The sequence below is a fragment of the Molossus molossus genome, unplaced genomic scaffold, assembly GCF_014108415.1.
Source record: "Molossus molossus isolate mMolMol1 unplaced genomic scaffold, mMolMol1.p scaffold_m16_p_6, whole genome shotgun sequence".
Taxonomy (NCBI): Eukaryota; Metazoa; Chordata; class Mammalia; order Chiroptera; family Molossidae; genus Molossus; species Molossus molossus.
This window is the reverse complement of record NW_023425399.1, coordinates 3,703,619-3,722,384: the sequence shown is the minus strand read 5'-3', so window position 1 is coordinate 3,722,384 and position 18,766 is coordinate 3,703,619. Positions and strand designations below refer to the sequence as shown.

The 18,766-nt window shown below is 59.9% G+C and overlaps 1 protein-coding gene across 1 annotated transcript in view; it reads right to left on the bottom strand.

Annotated features, from left to right (window-relative positions):
- The window catches only part of PMEPA1 (prostate transmembrane protein, androgen induced 1), a 46,599-nt gene that overhangs the window by 6,201 nt on the left and 21,632 nt on the right, over window positions 1–18,766 (bottom strand). The window lies entirely within an intron of this gene.

Below are 18,766 nucleotides of genomic sequence, written 5' to 3'. Positions count from 1 at the left end.
CAGTTTCCCCGAGGCTTCAGGCGGGAAAGCAACGCGTCCTCGGTGAAAGTTACCACAGAAGCTTCACACACACAACCCACATCCTGCAGAAGCCCCGCCCTCCGTCCCCCCCGCCACCCCCCCGGCCTCTGCAGGACACCCGCTCCCTCCCCACACATCTGCCAACTGTGCCAAGTTTACCGGCACCTTTAGTACGTCGGGCAAGTCTGCCTCCCAGGGGACATGTGGCCATATCTATGGACAGGAGTGACAGTCACAGCGGGTGCTCCTGGCATCTTGTGGGTGGGGGCCAGCAGTGCCCATGCAACCGCCCATGTGCACAGAATGCCCGGGACGAAGAAGGAGCCGCTCAACGGGCACAGCCCAGCCTCCCGTCAGGGCTGAGCACTGTCTGGGTCCTTCCATCACCCACCTGAGGCCCCGTGACGCTCGTGTGCCCAGGGGCCCAGAACTGGCTCCTCCCACCTGGCCTACCCGGAGCCTGGGCCTTGGCTCTGGCCCATGGGTGGGACCGTGTCCCCCGCTCACTGGGGAGAGGCCAGAGGCGGGATGAACTGGCCAGGGACTTCGGTGAGACACGGAGCCCTGAGAAGGGGCCCCCCGGCAGGACCCTGGCGAGCCCCCACCGCCCTTAGGACATACTCACTTTCTCTGCCTGGGCTGGGCAAAGGCCGGGCCTCTGGCCTCAACCCAGGAACTGTGGCCACACCTCCCGCCTCCCGACAGGCTGGTCCAAGTCTGGGCAGCCTGGCTTGATTCCACAGGGCCCAGGTCCTGTCATTAGGACCCGGGATAAAGCCACCCATTCAGGGGATACAGGCCTGCTTTGTGCAACGCCCCCGGCCGCCCTCCTCGGAGGGGCCTCAGCTCCCCTCCCCCGACCGGCGCCCTCTTCACCCCGCGGACAGCGCGGGTGGGCACCCCCGCCCCTCCCCCACTGCCTCCAGGGGCCCTGCCTGCACTGGGCCGGGAGGGAGGGGGGTGCGGGGCTGCCTTTGTCCCTGTCCCTGTCCCACGCAGCGTGCGGGCCCAGGCCAGGCTCGGCCCTCTTCCTGGTGTTGTCAGGCCCGGATGGCAGCAGGGCTGCCAGGGGCCCAGAAGGCAGGAGGACCTGGTTTCTGGGGTCCAGTGTCCAGAGAGAATCACCCCCAGAAATGAACACAGGGCTCCTGACAGCGCCACTGTGCCCACCCAGGTCCCCGGGCCACCACCCCAGGAAGGCACAGACCAGAACACCCGCACGGAGGCGCGAGGGAGAAACTTGAGGAGGAAGAAAGTACGACGGGTCTGTGTCACGTTCTGGAAGCCAAAGGCCCGGGGTCCGGGCCCAGAGCAGGAGGGAGCCTGGCGAGGGTCCCTGGGCCCTGCTGTGGCCTGGCCAGCAGAGCCGCTGTGCACCCGGGCTTCGCTGGGGTCCTCCCAGCCGCCCCAAGTGCACCTGCCGGGACACCTCTGTGCAGTGACGTGCTCAGTACTCAGGGAGCATGCCCTCAAGGTGACTGACTGATGGGGGGCTCCCTAGCACCCCAGTTACAGTAAAACAAGGGCAGCCCAAACCTACTGGCCCAAGAGAAAGGGGTAACCGGGATCCTACAGGCCACACTCGGGCAGAGGCACGGGGGGCACTGAGGGTACAGGAGAGCCCCCACGCCTCCGGTAGCAGATTCACCCCAACCCACATGGCAGAGAATGCCCTGGGCTGCTGTTTGGCCTCGATCGTGGGCTGAGGGGGGGACTCTGGTCCTGCGACAGCTGCCCTTGTGCACTTTCAGAAGCAGGGTGTTCCTCCTTCCAGGGGACACGGTCTCAGAGGACATGCGCCCCCTTTTCTGGGAAGTGTACCCCGAAAGCGTCTGCTAGGAAAGGCTGCAAACTGGAGGCCTGAGGACATGTGCACCCACAGTCCTCTAAGTGGAGCTGTGGGCAGCCACCCTCTTTAAACAGGCGTGTGTCATCCGCTTGGCCCCCGCCCCACCTGGGTCTGTCACCTGCCCGGCCTCGGTGGTGGCTTGGGCCTCAGCGTCGTGTCAAACGGAGCTTGAGCCCCTCCCCGTCCACACCTGCTCTGGACGGGCACTTGGGCGGGCACCGCTGGTTGAGACCCAGGGGCCACACAGGACGGCGCCCCCTCCAGGCAGGCTCCCCGGAGCGCCCACGCCTCCCATCTCCCCGGAACCTAGAAACCGTGTGTGAGGCGGCCTGGCCTTGATGCAACATGTCCAGGTAGTGAAAGCCCTGGCGGGCCTGGGCACGGGGTGGGCGCCTGGGGACTTCCAGCCAAACGAGGAGTCCCAGGTCACTCAGCTGCTCGTGGCAGAGGTGGAGCCCTGCCTCAGTCTCCCCGATCTGACAGGACCCCCCCCTTTACCTGGACACGAGGCCAAGCACCCTGCATGGTACATGAAGAGGTAGGTCCTACCACTGAGCCCCCCGGCCTTGGTCCCCAAATCTGTGACCACAGGACTCACAGCCAAAGCCTGGCCACCGACAAAGGGGCCGAGCAAGAGCGGGTGGGCGGGCTGGTCCACAGCCCGACTCACTGTATCATGGTAACTACTCGCGGTAACTATGGTGATGAGTCTACCAGCTGCAGCAAGTGCACCGGCCCAGCTTTGAGCTCCCCTCCCCCGAGTGAAGGAGGCGGGTGCCATCACCATCCCCACTTCGCAGACCAGCAAACTGAGGCTTGGGGAGCAGCAGTCTGAGGTCGTGCCTAGAAAAAGCAGGGCCAGAGCCTCAGGTGGGGGAAGGGCCCCGTTCTGCTCCATTCCCCCGGCTTCCCCGAAGTACCTGTCAGTCCCCCCCACACACGAGCACCTCTGAAGACGCCCAGGGTCCCGCCTTCCTGCCTCTGCCAGCTCCGGCGTGTGTGCCATGTGACCCTGGCATACGCACCTCTGTGAGCCCAGCTACAACCTGGAGAGAGCTCAGACGGGACGGGAAACGGGGCGCGCCATCCTCCCCGTCGTCACTTCCTGACACCCCTGGAAAAGCTGGCTATGCCCCAGGGTTGAAGGTTTGGAGCAAGGTCATCCACAAAGGTAACCCAGGGGGCACTGGATCGAGGCCGCCAGAGACGTATGGGCACCGGTCCCTCCAAGGACCCGCTGTGAGAGGGAGCCTTTGGGAAACCCCACTGTTCCCTCACTGGGTCCCCGTGTCGAGTCCGCTCTGCTCACAGTGGGGAGGCGAGGGGGGTGGCAGGCTCTCGGGTGACCCACCTCCCACCTGCAAAGCCAGGTCACTCTAACTTAACTCAGCGTCCTCTCCTCGTGAGTAATTCCAAGTGAGCAGGTCCCCCCGCCTCACTGTGGGCTGAGCCGCCCTGCTCGTCCTCCCTGCTGAGACTGACCCCCCCCCCTGGTCCCCCAGGTGCCAGGCACGGCCCGAATCCTTAGATGCTGTCGTACGGAACCCTCACGGTCCTTCTGGGTCGCAGATGCTCACATGCCACCCACCCCTTTACAGACCAGGGAACTGAGGCCGAGAGAGGTGAGGTGACTGGCTAAGGCCAAACCCCAGCCCAGGCTGTCCGGGCCGGGTGAGGACCGCCCCTCGCCCAGTGATCCTGAGCACCGAGGCTCCGGAATGTCCGAGGCAGTGTGGGTTCAAGCAGAGGACTCGTGTCAATGGGACTGGTCCCCTGGGTGGAGCATCACCCGCCACAGGGTCCAGGAAGCCAGTATCTGTGGCCAGCGGTGCCCAGCTCTCCCTGCCAACAGAGGAAAATCACAGGACAGTTAGGAGGGACCTCTTGCCAGGGGAGCTGTGGGCACTGCCCACGGCATTGCATAAAGAACTAACAGCTGCCATCTTCTCTGCCACCACCTGTGTGCCAGGCGCCTCGCCAGGACGGGACCACCCCTGCGCTGCAGCATGGGCCACCGTGGCCAGCGGCCGAGTCAGGAGCGCCCCGAGGCCACGTCCAGGCTCAGCCAGGACGCTCTCTCAGAATATGGGCTTTGAAATTAAATGGAAATTGCGGCTTAAAAAGAAACCAATTATTTCAAAATAGCTAGGAAGCACTCAGCCAGATCCGTGACACGGGAAGAATACACAGAGTTACATTTGCGACCCGGAGACGGAACCGCACTGAATTCCACCTGACAGGTTTCAGGGGGACAGGAGACCTGTGGTTTCCACCGGTGACCACAGCGCGTCTGTGGCACCCCGTTCCTGGTGACAGGGTTGCCACCTGAACTAAGGGCAGGAGCCTCGGCTACTTCCCAGCCCTGCTGAGAACGGGCCTGGCTGTGGGTGTTACAGGCGGACGTGGGTGATGGCACCCAGCTTCGGTGAGTGATCTGAGTGGCAGTGGGGTGCTGGGGCTCATTTCTCTTCCCTCAGCTGGGGAGCCGGACCAGACTTCACCTGCCTCCTGCCAGCCCGCAGGGGGTTTCCAGACCAGACACCCCCCACGACCCCCGTGTCTGCTCCGGGCGGAGGGGCTTGCTTCCTGGGTAACGAGCAGCCCGTGCAGGCTGCCCCGTCTGGCCTCCCGGCCGCACACGGAGGAATTAGGAACCGGCGCTGTCTGAGATTTATGAAAATCTAATCTCGTTAGGCCCGCCTGGATGAGACCCACCGGGGCAGGCCTCATTGTCATTCCACGGAGCCCCAGCCTGCCTGGGGTTCCAGCCGCTTCATTGCCGGCCCCTCCTCCCTCACCTACCCCCGCTGAATGTGAATGAGAACCCAGCTCCCACCCCACCCCCAGTTTCAAATAAAATGGAACCAGATGTCAAAGGAATAACTTTCTGATTGGTTCCTGATGCCACTTTATTCCTTTCCCCTTTCCTTTATTGACTGTATTGAGGTGACACCGGGTTTTACAGGTTTCAGGTGAACAGGTCTATAACACGTCACCTGGATAGTCCTGGTGCCGTTTCAGACACCTCCAACGTGCTAGCACGTTCACTTCTTCGGGGAAGACCGTCAACAGGTTAAAAAGAATGGATGTCGCCCTGGCTGGTGTGGCTCACTAGTTAGAGCGGCGGCCCGCGGACCAATGAGCTGTGGGTTCGATTCCGGTCAAGGGCGTGTACCTCGGTGGCGGTGCGTCCCCGGCCCCGGTCAGGTCGTGCAGGAGGAAGCCAGTTGATGTGGCTCCATCACATCGATGTGTCTCTCTGTCTCTCTCTCCCTTCCCCCACCCCCTCCCACTCTATCTGAATGATAAATGGAAAACAGTCCTCGAGTGGGAAATAAAAAAAAAGGATGTCCTCAAGAGGAGGTGGGTTTGCGAGGCGGCAAACCTGGGCGTGTTCTCAGAAGCTGCCTGCGCCACGTCTCAGGTGCTGACGCCAAGCACGCCCGATGGTCTGCACCCTCCCCTCACCCGTCTGTGCGCCGGCGTCCAGGGGACGAGTCCCGAGCCGGCTGGACTGTGCCTGGCGCCAGGGCCGGAGGCGCCCGCCTTGCTGCTCACGGCGGAGTTGAGGGTACAGGTTCAGAACATGGGGTGTGCCTCCACGGTCCCCGAGTCTGAACCCCGGCATTGCCACATACTGTGAACGCAGGCACATCCCCAGGGTCCCGGGGAGAAACGGGGGGCAACCCAGGCCCCAGTTCACACTGCTGTGCAGAGAAATATATGAGCTCATTTGCAAGCAACATCCCCAGGCAGGGCCCTGGGCACCCTGAATCCACAGCGGCTGGAGAAGGCCCACCGGAGTGCATGCCCCTGCCAGGGAGGAGCTAAGGGACATAACCCCTCGCATCTTTCAAGTATGAACTTCTCCAGGGAAATCAACCTCTGGGCACTCGCCTGCACATGGACTTCTCCTGGAATTCCCTCCCTTCTGCTCCCACATTTTCTGTGAAAGGACCGAGCACAGCCTGACCTCGGGACCTTTGCACATGCCTTCCTTCTCCCTAGAATGACCTTTCCCCAGATCCCGTGCTGCTGCCTCCTTAGCTTCGGCCTCTATCCCAGTGTTACTGCCCCAGTACGCCCCCGAGTACCCTGTCTGAGACGGTGCTCTGTCCCCAACCCCAGGACCCATGTCCCCTGCCTGCTCATTTTCCTCTGTGGCACTAATTCAGAATGCCATTGGTGACCCGGCTAACCATGCGTTTCCTGCGTCCCCCTCCTAGAACGCCAGTGTCACCTGAAGCGACTCTCTGCTTAGTCTCTGTCCCCAGCACCCAGGGCAGGTACACAGTTATGTTTAATAAATGATCACGTTTGTTCTCACAAGCACACCCGAGGGTCAAGAAGGCCCCCGCGGGTCTCCAGTTAATGTCCCCTCAGGGGCTGGAACGAGGGAGACATGCCAGCGGACCGGGCGCACCAACCTGAAAACCGCCCCGAGTGAGAAAAGGGAGAAGCCACCAAACAGGAAGAGCCGTCTTTGTTGAAAAAGAACAAACGTATATATTTTAACATAAGCATGAATCCTACATACCTGCGTCTACGGGGGACTGTCTGTACAGATGGAGGCCAGCGAGCCACCCAGGAAACTGGCATGGTCACCCTAGGAGGCCCCCAGCAAGGACAGACCCTCATGGGACACACTGACAGTAAAAGAGAAAAAAAGATGGAAGCAGGATCTGTCAGCATCCAAAACAGACAGGCTTCCCGAAGTGACGCCCCCCAGCACTTCGGGGTGGGGGTGGGGTGGGGGGTCAAGGCCCTCATCCTGGGATTGAACGTGGCGAGGTCCAGACCTCGGGTGGCCTCTGACTGGCCCTGGATATGCCCTTGTGGGGTTAGGAGGGGTGCCTGACCGCCCACCAGGTGCCTGGCTGGGGAGTCCAAGGTGATACCCAGGTGCCAGACAGTCCCCTGGGCCTGCCCCCCTCACTGGAGAGGGGGAGGCGCATGTGGCCAGACACCGCTTGCCCAGTGACACAAGCAGGCGCTGTCCCCTCAGCACCGGGCTGGCCCGAGAAACTTGGGAGGCAGGTGACCTCTTGGCCTGCGTATCCCTGGAGATGAAGCGCGACAACAGCGAAAGGTCCAGCTCGCACCGTTGTCCCTGCCAGAAGGCCACGGCAGCCCCTCCTCACCTGGCTGACTGCCTCCCCTGCGCCCCTCCCTCCCCGTCACACGCCAATTCTCTCGTCTCCCCGCTCTGGTCCTGGGCGTGTCCGGACGGGCACCCAGGGCTCAGCTGTGCACCCCCGTGCCCAACAGAAGGCGCACCCTCGGCCGTCCCGGGTGGCGAAGCCCCGAAGCCCAGGCCGGCCCGCACAGGCACGGTGCACTGCGGAGACACACGGGACGGGTCTCAAGGGTTTCGAAGACAAGTCCTGAACTCCACACGGCCTGCCTGCTGTGTGCGTCTCTGTCTGACTGGTAAGACCCCGCCCGGGCTGGTGCGGGACCTCCCAGAACTGACTTCTGGTGCCAGGTGGCAGAGCTCACGCGGAGCCTGGCTGAGATCCACCCACCTGTCCCAGGTCATCCTTCGGAGGCGGCCCCGGAGGAGGCTGCGGCGGTGGCCGTGGTCGGAAAGCGCGTCGGGAACCGGATGGGGGCTGGGGGCTCGAGGGACGGCGCAGGGCTGGGGGCTCGAGGGACGGCGCAGGGCTGGGTAATCGGCGCAGGGCCGGGTAATCGGCGCAGGGCTGGGTAATCGGCGCAGGGCCGGGTAATCGGCGCAGGGCTGGGTAATGGGCGCAGGGCCGGGTAATCGGCGCAGGGCTGGGTAATCGGCGCAGGGCCGGGTAATCGGCGCAGGGCTGGGTAATCGGCGCAGGGCCGGGTAATCGGCGCAGGGCTGGGTAATCGGCGCAGGGCTGGGAGCTCGAGGGACGGCGCAGGGCTGGGGGCTCGAGGGACGGCGCAGGGCTGGGTAATCGGCGCAGGGCTAGGTAATCGGCGCAGGGCTGGGAGCACGAGGGACGGCGCAGGGCTGGGTAATCGGCGCAGGGCTGGGTAATCGGCGCAGGGCTGGGAGCTCGAGGGACGGCGCAGGGCTGGGTAATCGGCGCCGGGCTGGGTAATTGGCGCAGGGCTGGGAGCTCGAGGGACGGCGCAGGGCTGGGTAATCGGCGCAGGGCCGGGTAATCGGCGCAGGGCTGGGTAATCGGCGCAGGGCTGGGAGCTCGAGGGACGGCGCAGGGCTGGGTAATCGGCGCAGGGCTGGGTAATCGGCGCAGGGCCGGGTAATCGGCGCAGGGCCGGGTAATCGGCGCAGGGCTGGGTAATCGGCGCAGGGCTGGGTAATCGGCGCAGAGCCTCGTGCCTAAACGCGCTCTCGAGACGGAGACACGAAGCAGTGGGCACGGGTGGTCCGCGGGCAGTGGAGACGGTCAGAACCAGCGTGGGCGGTGCTGTCGGAAGTGCCCTGCCGGGCAGCTCAGCTGGTTGGAGAGTTGTCCCGTTCACCAAAGGTTTCGGGTTCAATCCCCAGTCGGGGCGCGTGTGGGAGATTACCGATCAATGTTCCTCTCTCTCCCTCTCCCCCTTCTCTCTCTTTCAAATCCTCAGGTGAGAATTTTTTTTTAATTAAAAATGCAGCCCTGGCCGGTTTGGCTCAGCGGTTGGAGCATCGGCCTGCGGACCAGAGAGTCCCGGGTTCGGTTCCTGCTAGGGGCACGTACTGAAAAAAAAAAAAATGCACACTACCTTTCAACCCAGTGATTTCAGCTCCCACGACTCTGTCTCACAGATGGGTGGGAGAGCACCCGGCTCCCACCGCAGGGTTCGTAAGGGGCCGACCACCCAGAGACCATGTCAGGCCCACTAAACAAGCCTGGTCTAGTCTGTCATGTTATGGAATATAATGGGGCCACTTCAGAGATCCCTAAATCTACAGCAGGGCTTTGCAACCTGGGCTCCCCTGAGGTTTGGGGCTGGCTCGTTCCCTGCTGGGGAGCTGTCCTGTGCATCATAGGGTGTCAGCAACATCGCTGGTCTCTACCCACCCGGTGCCAGGAGCACCCGCACCCCACACTGTGACAACCAAAAATGTCTCCAGATGTCGCCCAATGTCCCCTGGGGGTCAGTCACCCTGGCTGAGAAGCACGGGTCCCCAGGTCTGTGATGGGTGGGTGTCAGCAATCACTGTTGGGCAGAAACACTGAGCGCGGTCCCGTATATGTAACAGACTCCTTTCTATAGCAAACACGAGGGTACACGTTGGATGTTAACGACGGCTTCTTCTGGGAAAAGATGACTATACTTCGTACTTTCTGTATGTCTATGTCGTTTGCATACTTTTGGTCCCTTTAAAGTTTTTTTAAAAATCCTAATGAGCATACCCGAAGACTCCGGCACGCGTGCGCCTGCTCCCGAGTGTGGCTGACGACGCGCGAGGCACCCGGACCCGCCACCGGGGAGGCCCCGCGAGCTCCCTGCAGACCAGATGTTCCTTTCTCTCGAGGACCAGCTTTCAAGAGCCCGGCGTTTCCCAACATGAGCCAGGACGGCAGCGCCAGGAGAGGGAGGCGACCCGGCTCCGCTTCCAAGCGGCTCGGACACAAAGCGAGCGCCGCTCTGAATCGGGGTGGCACAATGTGGCCGCTATTGAGTCCCTTTTCAATAGCTTCTCCATCAACAGGCCACGTGCAGGAGCGCCTCGGAGGTCGGCCAGGCAGCCAGCGCCTGGAGGGGTCTCCCCGCTGACCCGGGGGTGCCCTTCCCTTTGAGGACCGAGCGGGGCCCAGCTCTTTGAGTCTGAGCCGGGGCAGACACCGGGAGGCAGACTGACGGCCAAGGTCAGACGTCAGCGAAGGCGGGAGAAGGCGGGGGAGGGGGTGGGGGGGTGGCTGACAGGCGCCCTGGGCCCCTGGGAACAGGGCTCGGTTCTGTAACGTCAGGGCAGGTGGCCGTCCAGTGGTGACTGGGGCCCTGAGCTGGCCTGCCGCGACCCAACCGCATCCGCCACTGGCCAAACATGCGACATGAGGAAGTGATTTCACTCTCGGTGCCTCGGTTTCCCCGTCTGGAGAAGCAGCACCACCAGCACCCACCTCTCTAGCTTGTGGATCTGACACGAGAATTCACAGAACCCGGGTCTCAGTGCACAGATCACAGTAAACCCTACGCTGGCACGGACAGCGACTTGAACCACCTGCAGAGCTGGCCCTTCTCACCTGCCTTCCCAAATCCTCCATCCGGGGCCAAGGAAGGGGGCCTGTGCCACACTGAATGTCTGTCCCCCACACCCATCTGCGGATGCCTTGACCCCCGGTGTGGCTGTATTTGGAGATGGGGCCTCTATGGAAGCCACTGGGTTAAATGAGGCCGCAGGGCGAGGCCCAAACCCAGAGCATGAGTGTCCCCAGAAGAAGAGCCACGGGACCGTCTACAAGCCGGGAAGAGAGGTCTCACCAGAACTCAGTGTGCCAGGGCCTTGAACTTCCAGCCCCCAGAACAGTGAGGCGATAGCTCTCTGTTGTTTCACCCCCAGTCTGGGGTGTTTGGTTGGAGCAACTCCCAGCAGACTAACACCTTAAAGAGACAAGGAGCCATAGGCAGGAAAACCCTACAAGTCCTGGGGGCAGGGCCCGTGCCCTGGGGGAAGAACCTGGGAAACACAAGGGTACCCACTGGGGACAGAAGGACAGGCAGTCGGTCGTCTGCACCTACCCTGGGGACTCTAGCCCCCACCATCACCCATGCAGCACCTACTGTGTGCCAGGCACGGGGCCCGGCTGGTCCCGGGAGCTGAGCTTTCTGTCCTCCCGTGACTCATCTCTTCTAAGGCGACAGGGTTAGAACCCGTGCCCCTGCCGGTGTCTCTGCAGATGCTCCCTGACCTGAACTCTCCCAGCGCCGTTCTAACAAGGACTGTCCGGCAGGCACTCGCTGTGTCCTGCCCCAGGTCAGAGGGCTCTGTCACGTCACCAAACCTTCCCAGCAGCTCCCCAGAGCATCCTAGTCCTACTGTCCCTACTTTGGGGACAAGAATCCAAGGTTGCCCAAGCTCACACAGGTCACATGGCCGGGCCTGGGACACTGAGCCTGGTGTCCTAACCTGTGTTCTCTCCCGCAGAGGGACAAGAACTCAATTCAGAACCACAGCCACACCCGCCCTCCTGGCCACCCCCAGCGGCTAAAGCAGCCTCTGCTCCGGCCCCGTCATCTCTTAGGACAGCAGGCGGCAAGGCCTGAGTCCCCCAGAAGCCAGACTGGTCCCCGGGCTGTGGCTCGGCTCTTCACGTTACGGGGCCCAGGGTCCCGAGGAGTAGCCCTGATGGAGGGTCAGGCATTCCTTGCTGCCGGCTTGTTCACCGCTTTGCTGGAAGGTTCTAGGGGGCAATGCTGGACACGCGGACACTGGTCCACTGTACGGACCACCTGGCTGGGCAGGACCCAGGGAGGAGAGCAAGGGGGAGGGTGTGGTCCGCGATGCCGGGCCCTGAGCAGGTGGGGCAGTGAGTGTCGTCTCTGTCCTCTCTGGGGGCCGAGGCTGGGTCTGTCTGAGGCGTCTGTGTGTCTGTCTCCTAGCTGTCTGCATCCATGTCTCCTCTCTCGGGGGGATTTGTCTTTCCAGTGTCTCCCGTGTGTGTGTGACTGTCTGGGGTCCAAACTGTTAGGGATCTTTTCCCTGTTCGAGTCTCTCCCTCTTTCTTTTTCAGGTGACAGGCAAACCGACTACCCAGAGGGCAGTTAGAGCCCCCAGACACAGCGCCTCCTGGTCCCCGCCCCACGGGAGACTATTCCAGCCTTGGGATGATCCCTTTTTTTGACGCAGCATCTCCCAGAAACAGAAAACACGGGACACTGGGGAGACCGGGTTCCGACGGCCTCTCCGCTGAGAAGCCGCTGACCAAGGTGCCTTCTCTCTGAGCTCCAGGGACTCGGAAACGCTCCACACTCGAACCCTGTGTGTGTGCCTCAGTTTCCCCGGGGGACACTCACCCTCCGACACCAGCTGGCACACAGCAAGGCATGACCTGGGGCGTGGCCACCAGGCCAGTAGCAGGCAGCCAGCCCTGGCCAGTTCGGCTAGGCGGTAGCGTCGGCCCGCAGACCAGTGAGATTCCGGTCAAGGGCACGCACCTCGGTTGCGGTTTGCCCTCGGCCCAGGTCAGGGTCGTGTGGGAGGCAACCAGTCTATAGTGTCCCTCTCACGTCGATGCTTCTCTCTCTCTCCCTCTCTCTGGAAAAAAAAAAAAAAAGGAAAATATCCTCGGGTGAGGATTTTAAAAAAAGCAGGCAGCCCACGGACAGGGCAGGGGCTACAAGAACGCGGTTTTACTGAGGATCTGTGGCTGACACCGAGCAGGGAAATTCCATTTACACGACAACCACCGGCGTGGGCAGGGGAGAGGACAAACGGCAGCCTGAAAAAGCCACCGGGAGCCAGACCTGGGAGGGAAAACAAAGTCCAGTCGCAGATGTTTGGGGTCGGGCCGGGGGGCTTTCTCCCACCCTGGCAGGCAGAGCCATGGACAGTGACTTTGGGGCTCCGGCCATGGAGACATCTCGCCCTGCACTGTATTCCAAAGGGAGCTGATCACTCACACAGGGACCTGCGGGGGTGTCCCCAGGCTGAGGCTGGGGAGACTTAGGAGTCATTCCTCAGGAGCAAAAGATTTGTCTACCTGTCCTCCCTCATCCCCTGTTCCTCCCTTGCACACTGGGCTCCCTTCCCCCACCTATTCTGCACCTAGCAGTCACAGCAATAAAAGAAAAAATAAATCTATTGAATTACTGACTCATGCTTAGATTAAAACTCCGCAAGGCGCACTCAACCTCATTTCCGTACCTCCCACCTCCTTCCCTTGCTCATCACTCTCTGGCAAAGCTGGCCTTTTTCCTGTTCCTACCCCAGGGCCTTTGCACATGAAGTTTTGACCAGGGATCTTTGCATGGCCCACCTCAGGGAGGCCTCCTGATGGCCTGTCTTGGCCGCAAGGAGCAGTGTAGTGTTTGGTGAAGAGCCTGGACCATCCGGATCTGTCTCATTCTGCTTTCTACACCTTTGCCCTTTTATCTGCATCATGGAGAAAACGTTAGCCCCACCTCAATGGCCTGTTTGAGGATTGTAAAGTACCTAGAAAGCACCTGGCACGTAAAAAGGCACTGCGTACGTGCTGGCTACTATGAGAAACCGTCTTCTTTATTAATTTGCTTGCCTGTTTATTACTGATTTCACCTTCCCAGCAAGAAGGGCCACGTGAGGGTTCTTGTTTATCTTGTTCTCACTGTATCCGGGTGGTGGACACCACGCCTGGCACAATGCTGCCCTCGGTTCATATTTGAGGGAAGAAGGAAGCCAAGTCCCAGGTCCACGCACCAGAGGGCATCTCTACCCAGAGGACAGAGGACGCAGAGGTATTAATGAAAAGTGAAGGGTCTTTCACAAAACCAAACATGCAACAGCCATCTGACCCAGCAACTGCGCACCTGGGCTTTATCCCAGAGACACGAGACTTATGTCCACACAGAAACCTGTGCACGAATGCTCACACAGCTTTATTTGTGACAACCCGCCTGGAGGCAGCCTGATGCTCTCAACGGGCGAATGGGTAAACGGATGGTGGTCCATCCATCACAGGGTACTGCACACCACGAAGAGGCAAGAGCTGTGGATGCACAGGACAGCTGCCAGGGTCGTCAGTCATGCTGAGTGACAAAGCCCGTCTGAAAAGTTGCATACAGTCTGACTCCCTTTATATAGTGCTCTCAAGCTGACAAAATTGCAATTCCACAATAATCCCCCAATAAAGTCTTTTTTAAACAAAAGTGAAGAGTCTGGAGGGCCCTGTCCTTTGGGGCCCTCGCACCACGCTGGCAGAGGGCACCGCCGGCTGCCTCAAGTGATCTGTGGGTGCAGCCCAGGCCTGGCACTGGGAGGGCGGCTTACAGCGGGGGAGGGTAAGAGCCGAAACAGAAGCCGCTCCCCCTCTGCCAGCCTCCTCGCCTCCCGCTCACAGCAGCTGCCATCTGGCTACCGCAGCCAGCCAAATGAAACCATCTCTCGGCTGTCATCTTTCAACTTGCCGGTCTGGCTCCCAGGTTTGAAGATTAAATTCTAAACATGCCATTTAAAATTTAGAAACAAAAAGATTTTTAGTAACCTCTCAGCAATGGCTCCTACCAGCTTCCCCCTAGCAAAGAGCAAAGAGCCTGCAACTTCTTTCCCAAGAGGAAAAAGAGCAGCTTGGGTTCCCCCAATATAAAGTATCAATGTAATCTGATACAACCAAATATCCCAATACAATGTATCAAAGTGTCCTTGCATCCCCTATACAATCAAATGTCCAAATACAATGTATCAAAGTGTCCTTGTATCCCCCAAACAACCAAATATCCCAATACAGTGTATCAAAGTGTCCTTGTATCCCCTATACAATCAAATGTCCAAATACAGTGTATCAAAGTGTCCTTGTATCCCCCAAACAACCAAATATCCTAATACAGTGTATCAAAGTGTCCTTGTATGCCCAATACAACCAAATATCCTAATACAATGTATCAAAGTATCTTTGTATCATTGTAAAGTACCAATCTACAGCCAATGATAAAGCCACTACAAATTCTGCTGGTGGGGTCACCAGGGGCAAGCAGAGTAGGAGCTGCATGGGCATCTGAAGACACCTGAGTGTTCTCCTCTCAAATGCATACTGTTCACCTGTCCTCAGGAAACCTGGGCTGAGCAGGATTTGATCTGTGATGAGTGAGCACCAGTCCTGCTGCATCGGGGAGTCCATGCCAGGCCCCGTGCTAACTCAGGAGAAGCAAGTGTTGGCCCCATGGGCCTCAGGTCTGCCGGGGAGAGGGGGCAGCACTGAGCTAGAACATACACACATAGCTGGAAAGGAGATGCAAGAAGGTGATGAGCCGAGTGCTGGGTGGGAGGGCTCCTCAGGTGGGGATGTCAGAGGAGGAGGCTCACTCCTGGTCAAATGAATGACCAGTGCAAATGCCCTGAGGTAGGAATGTCAATCACATTCAAGGGCAAGAAAGAAGACTGACACCTCTGGGACATGGACTGAGAGTGCGCTGGGGAGTCGGCCGCTTGCAGACAAGTGTGCGCACGACCCCGCGTGCCTGTGTGTGTGCCTGCAGACACTGTGCAGAAAAGGTGGGTTTGACAATGATCCAGGTATCACTTTCCAGTGTGATTTCCAAACAGGGCCACCGAGCAGAATGGCTGTGGAAGCTTCTGAAACAGCACACCGAGCCCCGTGCCCCTGGCAGGCTTTCACTGATTAGTGGAGAAACCACTGGTTCAAATAAACGCACGCTGCAGTCCCAGACACAAAAGCAAACGCTGGAGCCTAACGTTTAAAATCATACGGTAGGAAGGAGAGGTGGGGGTGGACCCCTGGCACCTCGAGTGGCTCCGAGATTCCCTGAAGCTTATGGGGTGCTGGGTCTCTGGGGGAGGCAGCAACTTGGAAATCCCTACATGGGTCATGTGCAAAAGAAGATGGGACCAGAGAGAGGAAGACGGTTGCTCAGAGTCACGGGAAAACCTGGGCAAAGCTGGACAGCCAGTGCCAGCCCCCAGTCCCTTGGGTACTGGCCACCCACGGTGGTGCAGCTTCCAGAGGGTGAGGGCTATGGCCTTGCCCGTCTTTGCAAGGTGGGCATGTGGCGTGGAGCCTGGCTCGTGCTCACCTGAACGCCCAGGAGCCCGGGCGGGTGAGGGAGGGAGGGTGACGCCTGCCCATCAGACCACAGCGGAGGTCCAGCCGCTATGGCTCAGCGGGGCTGCACCGGGAGCTGAGTGCACTCTATCATCCAAGGCTCCCAAGCGGCCACTGCGGGGGGTCCTGTCATCACGCACATGTGACAGATGAGGAGGCTGCCGGCTGCCACACTCACACAGCCACGTCAAGGGCAGGCCCGCGGGGTTAAAGCAGCGGTTCTCACTGCGGGGGCTGGGGGGGGGGGTTCTGCCCAGCAAGGGACATCTAGCAACGCCTGGAGACACGTGTGCTTGTCCCACCTGGGAGGGGTATGGCATCTGCTGTCTGCTCTCCCACAGAGTCTGGGTTCCGCAGAGTGTGGGCTGGCCCAGGCCCTTCCATCCACCATCACCCATCTCCAGCTAATTCAGGGACACGGAGCAGGAGCTGAATTACTGGACGAACAGACGAAGGCCAATTCCCCACACGCCCAGGCCACCCTCTTTCCTGCAGAAACCGCAGGTCTGCACAGACACGGCTGCAGGTAGCTGGGGCCAGCACAGCGAGGCTGCAGCAGCACCTGGCAGGATGCTCCTTTCTGGGCCCTGTCTGGGAGGCAGGGGACCAGCTCTGTCATCACATCGCCACATGACCTTGGGGCAAGGCGCTTCTCCTTGAACCTCGGTGTTTTCATCCATAAAATGGGGCAATGACCCCCGCAAGGTGCCTTGCAAACCAAAGCACAAACACCCCACTGACGAGCAGCCCAGGTCGGGGTCCCCACCAAGTTCACTCGCCCACTGCCCCTCCTGACAAAGGGGTGCTAGCATGATGGGAGAATGGGTCTTCAGCCAGCACCCCATACACTCGTTAAAATGATACTCACTGAGGGGGTGCAGCTGGGACCCCCGATTCTCCATTAAAAATGTGTTTAAGCGCCCTGGCCAGTTTGGCTCAGCGGTTAGAGCGTCGGCCTGCGGTCCGGAGAGACCTGGGTTCGGTTCCCGCTAAGGGCACGTACTTCGGTTGCAGTTTGTCCCCGGCCCTGGTTGGTCGTGCGGGTGGCAGCCACTCGATGTGTCCCTTCACGTCGATGTTTCTCTCTCTCTCTCCCTTCCTCTCTCTCCCTCCCACTCTATCTGTACAAAAATGGAAAAATATCCTCGGGTGAGGATAAAAAATAAAATAAAAATGTGTTTAAGCTCACTGCAGTGGTACCCGTCACCTACTGAAAGTCCACGTTCCCCACCAGCAGCAGCAAGCGATGCCCCCCGGACGGAAGGGAGTTCAATTGAGGGGCCGGAAATATTCCCCCCAGCGCGGCCGGGGAGAGGGCTTTCTGCACGAGCTGGCCCCCGAAAAGCAGGGCGGCTCACCAGACTTGCCTCACGTTAGGAAAACAGATGTTGTCTCCCCGCCACTTCTGCCTGACAAACGAGCGGCAACTCACCTCCAAAACAAGGCCGCACACCAAGGCCGCCTGGAAACTCCCACTTCTCCAACTTTCCGGAAAAGAAAAGAAAGAAACCAGGCCCCCCAGCTGGGAGCTTCAGGAGATGTTCTCCGATCCTATCCCGAGGCCGCGGGCTCCCGGGCGCCGTGCCCACCCTCAGCTCCCTGTGCCAGCTGAGCTGCTGGAGGGTGGGAGGGGGGTCCCCTCTGCTCTTTCAAAAGAAAAAGAAGACCAGGAGATATACAATCAATTATTTAAAAAAAGCAAAAAATAGAAGTTCCCCCAAACTCAAGGCAAGAGTGCATTTCTCTGCGTGGCGGGAAAGGCCAGTTTTTGGAGGGAAAATTAAAAAAACCCACAAAAACAACCAATCCTGGAGCCACTCATTTCTCTGGGCCACACTGGCTTGGTGACGGGTTCATGCCATCCTTTTCCGGTAATGACTCCAAGGCAGACCCAGTCCCAGTGCAGACTCGCCCCCCGCCCGAGGCTCGGCTGTCTGACGGCCCATCCTCCTTAGGCAAGTCCTGCCCAGAACCCGACCCGTCCAGGGAACCGGCGGGAGGGGCTGGGCCAGCTCGGCCGCAAAAGCCTTGGTGATGTCGTTTCAGCCTCTCTCTCTCTCTCTCTCTTTTAAAAGAGCCCCTAACTTCCAAATCCTACATTTAGAATTTTTCTTCTTAAAGATGGGCATTACAGTAATGGGGGAGGGGGAGAAACCTCAATGACTATGTAATTCGAGATATTACAGACTCGGTCACCCCACTGCTCCCTTCGGGGGCAAGGGAATTACAGGTTTTCAGGAGAAAACGACGAAGAGGCTCAGAGCCCCGTTCCCCAGCTCTGGGCCTCAGCCCGAGCTGCCCACACAGAGCGGGTCACAAGCCGGGCCCCACCCGGGGCCATGTGGGCTGCGACACTCCGCCCGTGGGCTTGGACTGTCTCGGGGGGAGAAATCAAAGGATCAGGCCAAGACACCCGGCTATTTTGGCGTGTACTTCCTCCACCTCCTAGCTTGTGCAGATTGAATGTCTGCCCCCCCCACAGCAGCCCGACCAGTGGGGTTCGCTTGATGTAGGGATCCCAGGAGACATCTGGTCGGCCACCTGCCCCCAGCCCCTCCCCACCTTTTGTGCCCCCTACTATGTAAAACCCCCAGGGCAGATTGATGACTTGGGGGAGATTTATGGCTGTGCAGGCCAACAGCAATGACAATAGTTTTCAGGGGGAGGGCGGCCAGCTGGGGAGGGGGCAGGGCTCGGCCACCTCCTTCCTGCAGCCCCCACCGCAGAAGAATGCTCTGGTGTCTGCCCCCCTCCCGGCCTGAACACACAGCTGGACACTAACCAGTCAGTTTCCACCGGCGTCGGGGCTGCCTCACCGGGTGGGGGAGGACTCTCCACCCCCTGCCGAGTCCAGAGAAGCCCAAAGTGGTCCCTCTCTGGTCACTGGCAGGACAGTGCCCATTTACAGGTTCAGTTCCTTCCGGGAGGGCAATGGGCCGGTGGGGTCCAGGAGACTTCCACTGCCCTGCTCACCTCTCTCACTCTGGCAACAATCACCCAGTCACTGTGGCAACGAGGTTCATCCTGCATCTACTTGGAATAACTCAAACCTCAGACCTATTCGGGTGGCCCCTGTATTTCCCTCTTTAAAGAGCCAACCTCTGATGTTTCTTATTAGTCTGTGTGCCACCCAAAAAAATGTGCAAAAGTGGTAAAAAGTGGGGGAAGTTGGGGGAGGGGATCTCTGCTCGTCCTCCGGGGCGGAGAAAAC